The 4996-nt window shown below is 36.4% G+C and overlaps 1 non-coding gene across 1 annotated transcript; it reads left to right on the forward strand.

Annotated features, from left to right (window-relative positions):
- The first annotated feature begins 2736 nt into the window (after positions 1-2736).
- LOC148570416 (small nucleolar RNA R71) lies at positions 2737-2845 on the forward strand. Its single transcript, XR_015907877.1, has one exon. It is a non-coding gene; the product is annotated as a small nucleolar RNA R71 (small nucleolar RNA).
- The last annotated feature ends 2151 nt before the right edge of the window (positions 2846-4996 follow it).

Genomic DNA, 4996 nt, shown 5'->3' on the forward strand with positions numbered 1-4996 from the left:
GCTCGGCCGAATGGGGATTGATGATGTATAAAGGATGTGTGTATGAAGGGTTAGAAGGAGGGGTATTTATAGGAGTGGGCTAGGGTTAGGTTCGGTCATGGGTGGGAAAATGGGAGGGAAATTTGATTTTGAAGTGGATAGGGGTTGGTGAGATTTATAATGGTTTTGGAAAAGTGATATGGATGTGATTGGGCTAGGGTTTATAGGGAAGAGTGTATGGAAAAATGTGAAAGTAAGAAAGAAAGAAGTGGGGTAGGTAAAGATGCTATGGAACCCACTGATCCTGAGAGGTTAGGGAATTCAGATTTCCTGCCCTCTGCACTGGCGTTTGAACGTCCAGGGTTTGCTCCCTGGCTGGCGTTCAACTCCAACAACACAACATCCAGAGTGTTATGTTTTCACTGCTGAATTTTTCTGTCTCTGTTCTGACTGATGCACATGATCATGAACCAAAAAAAATAAATTAAAGAAACAACAAAATTAATAAAAGAATTTGAAATAAATAGAAATAATTAATTAAGGTTGGGTTGCCTCCCAACAAGTGCTTCTTTAACGTCATTAGCTTGACGGTTAGCTCCTTATGGAGGTAAATATAGGCTCAGAATTTCGCCCCTTACAGTGAACTTTCTTCCTGTCTTCTCATGAATGAGCTCCACATGCTCTAGAGACAGGATACGACTCACTGTATGTGGTATGACTGGTTTCTTGGTGAAGACAACTCTCATACCAGGTGAGAGGCCTTCAGTGGAGACTTTCTTGTACCTCCAGCCTTTAGTTACTTTCTTCCTGGTACCTTTGATTTTAGAGCTTGTTGATGGCTGCCCAACACCAAACTTAGATTTGATGTTTGGAGGCTTAGTAAAGCTCTGTACAGAAAAAGAGGGTTAGAACACTAGGTGTTGCACCACTGTCTCTTTCTTATCAGAGGGGGAATTGGTATTGGACATCTTGAACAGGATGTAGTCCTCTCCTAGTTTGAAAATCAGTTCTCTCTTTGCCAGATTAATCATGGCATTTGTAATAGCTAGGAAAGGTCTTCCGTGGATGATAGAATCATCCCCATCCTCTCCTATGTCTAAGACTATGAAGTTTGCAGGGATGTAGTGGTCCTCAACCTTTACCAAGACATCCTCTACTAAGCCATATGGCTTCTTCATGGACTTGTCTGCCATCTCTAGTGAGATGTTTACAACTTGTATCTCAAAGATTCTCAACTTCTCCATTACAGAGAGTGGCATGAGGTTTATGCTTGACCCTAGGTCACACAAAACCTTTTCAAAGGTCATGGTGTCTATGGTGCAAGGGATCAGAAGGCGTCCAAGATCTGGAAACTTCTGAGGTAGCTTCTGCTAAACCAAAGCATTGAGTTATTTGGAAAACACTGGAGGTTCTTCCTCCAAAGGCTTTGTACCAAATAACTTGGCATTCAGCTTCATAAGAGCTCCTAGGTACCGAGCAACTTGCTCTTCCCTAGTGTCTTCATCAAAATCCATGCACTGCAGGAGTGCATGCAAGGGAACCTCTATGGTCTCTATATGAGCCTTGGCTTTCTTTAATTCTTGGATAAAGATTTCTTGAGTAGGTATTGAGCATTCAGAGGGTGTGCCTTTGCTGGCATTCAACGCCAGCTCTGATGGCTCTTTGGGCGTTGAACGCCCATGCTGTATACCCTCACTGGCATTAAACGCCAATTTTCTTACCATTTTGGGCGTTGAACACCCAGCAGGGATGTCCTGGCTGGCGTTCAATGCCAGCTTCCCTGCCTGTTGGGGAGTTGAACGCCCAGTGAGGGGTTCCTCATTGGCGTTCAACGTTAGGCTTGCTACTAGGTTGGGTGTTGAACGCCCAGTGAGGGCTTCCTCACTAGCGTTCAGCGCCAGGCTTTCTACCATTTTGGGCATTGAACGGCCAGTGAGATCTTCCTCACTGGCATTCAATGCCTTCCCAGTTTCTCCAGTTTCGGCCTCTACCTTTATGGTGATGGCCTTAAACTCTTCTCTTGGGTTCACTTCAGTGTTACTAGGAAGAGTGTCAGAAGGAGTCTTAGGGATCCTCTTGCTCAGTTAAACAACTTGTACCTCCAAATTTTTTATGGAGGACCTTGTTTCTGTTATGAAACTATGAGTGGTCTTAGAAAGGCTGGAGACTAGAATGGCTTAGTCAGAAAGGCTCTACTTAGGGGTCTCCATATTCCCTTGAGAAGATGGGAATGGTGGCCTGTTGTTGAATCTATTCTGGTTCCTTCCACCTTGATTATTATTGAAGCCTTGCTAAGGCTTCTGTTGATCCTTCCATGAAAGGTTAGGATGGTTCCTCCATGAAGGATTGTAGGTGTTTTCATAGAGTTCTCTCATGTAATTCACCTCATCCATGGTGGGTTGATCAGGATCATAAGCTTCCACTTCAAAAGAAGCTTCCAGAGTGTTGCCAGTTGCAGCTTGCATTCAAGTCAAATGCTGAGAGATCATATTGACCTGCTGGGTCAAGTTCTTGTTCTGAGCCAATATGGCATTCAGAGTGTCAACTTCAAGAACTCTTTTCTTCTGAGGGATCCCATTATTCACAGGATTTCTCTCAGAGGTATACATGAATTGGTTGTTTGTAACCATCTCAATGAGTTCTCTTACTTCTGCAGGCATTTTTTCAAGTGGAGTGATCCACCTGCAGAGCTGTCCAATGATATTTTGGACATCTCAGATAGACCATCATAGAAAATTTCTAGGATAAACCATTATAAGAGCATGTCAGGAGGACATCTCCTGATCAGTTGCTTGTATCTTTCCCAAGCTTCATAAAGGGATTCACCTTCTTTTTGTCTGAAGGTTTGAACTTCCACTCTGATTTTGCTCATCTTTTGAGGAGGAAAGAATTTAGCTAGGAAAGCATTAACCAGCTTTTCCCAAGAGTCTAGACTCTCTTTAGGTTGAGAATCCAACCATATCTTATCTTTGTCTCTTACAGCAAAGGAAAAGAGCATACGTTTGTAGACCTCTGAATTTACTCCATTGGTCTTAACAGTATCACAGATTTGCAAGAACTCAGCTAAGAATTGATGTGGATCTTCTAATGGAAGTCCATAGAACTTGCAGTTCTGTTGCAGAAGAGATACTAACTGAGGCTTAAGCTCAAAGTTGTTAGCTCCAATGGCAGATACAGAGATACTTCTGCCATAAAAGTTAGAGGTAGGCATGGTGAAGTCACCAAGAACCTTTCTTGCCTCTCCTTCAGGTTTGGCCATGTCTTCAGCTTCTTGTTCAAAGTTTTCTGAAAGGTTTCTTCCGGAGTGTTGTGCTTTAATTTGTTGTAAGTTTCTCCTTAAAGTCCTCTCAAGTTCAGGATCAAGATTAAAGAGAGGCTCTTTATCCCTGTTCCTGGTCATAAACAAGAAAAGAAGAAAGAAAGGAAGCTTTTATGCCTGATTTGGGTCTAGAAAATTCCCAGTGAGATGTGAAGAAGAAGAGAAAGAAGAGTGAAGATAGAAGAGGTAGAAGAAGAATTCGAATAAATAGAAGTAGAAAAGATAAACAATAATTAAAATATTTTTATTTTTGTTTTATTTATTTATTTCGAAAATAAATTTTAATAAATTAAAAAGAATTTAAAATTAGTTAATGAATTTCGAAAATAGAAGAAAGAGAAGAAGAAGAGAATTTTCGAAAATTAGAAGAGAGATGAATTATTTAGGAAGTTTTGAAAAAGAAGAGAAAAGATAAGTAACTAATTAAGAAAAATTTTGAAAATAAGATAAGATAGAAGATTAGAAAAGATTTGAATTTAAAAATAATTGAAAAAGTCAAAGATAAGATAAGAATTAAAAAGATTTGAAAAAGATTTAATTTTAAAATTTAAAGAAAGGTAAGATAGAAAAGGTAAGATAAGTTAGGTAAGAAAGATAAGATAAGGAAGTTAAGAGAAGATAAGTTTTAAATTAAAAAGATTTAAAATTTAAATTTTAAATTTGAAAATTAAATTTTAAATTTTGAATTTTTGAAATTTGAATTTTGAAATTTGAAATTTGAAATAAGATAAGATAAGATTTTTGAATTTTTAAGAAAGATAAAAAGATAAGATAAGATTTTGAAAAAGATATGATTTTTGAAAATATTTGATTTTGAAAACTGAAAACTAAGATAAAATAAGATAAAAATTTTGAAATTAAAATCTGAATTCTTTTTTATTTAAAATTTTTGAAAATTAATTAAAAAGTAAGAAAATATATTTTTTATTTTTGAATTTAATGAGGAAAGAGAAAAACAACAAACAGATACCAAACTTAAAAATTTTAGATCTAATAACACCTAGTGTGCAAAAATTTGAAAGAAAAACACAAAGGGATACCAAACTTAAAAATTTTAAGATCAAAATAAAAAGAAAAAGAACACTTTGAAGATCAAGAAGAACGCCAATAACAAAACTCAAAGAATTCAAAGAACACAAGAACATGCAAAAGACACCAAACTTAAAATTTTTGAAAATCAAACACAAAATTTTCGAAAATTATAAAAGAAAAACACAAGAAGACACCAAACTTAAAGATTGACACAAAATTCAAACAAAGAAACTATTTTTGAAAATTTTTAGAAAGAAAGATTCAAAAATTTCGAAAATTTCAACAAGAACAAAAACAAAAGACTCAAACCAAGAACAAAGATTAAACAAAGAAAAGAAATCTTTTTTTGAAAAAGTTTTTTTTTTTGAAAAAAATAAAATAAAATAAAAGACTCTAACAAAATTAAAGACAATACATGATTTAGGGAACAAGATAATCTGTCAGTTGTTCAAACTCGAACAATTCCCGGCAACAGTACCAAAAACTTGGTGCACGAATCTTCACACTTCGTACAACTGAACCAACAAGTGCACTGGGTCGTCCAAGTAATACCTGAGCGAATTAAGGTTGATTTCACAAAGATTATAGTTTGAAGTAAGTTATGGTTATTTTGCAGATTTTAGTCAGGTGAGTAGCAGATTTGTTGGATTTGGTTAAAAGCATATA

This window comes from Arachis ipaensis, chromosome B3 (assembly GCF_059453495.1).
Source record: "Arachis ipaensis isolate K30076 ecotype BB chromosome B3, ASM5945349v1, whole genome shotgun sequence".
Taxonomy (NCBI): domain Eukaryota; kingdom Viridiplantae; phylum Streptophyta; class Magnoliopsida; order Fabales; family Fabaceae; genus Arachis; species Arachis ipaensis.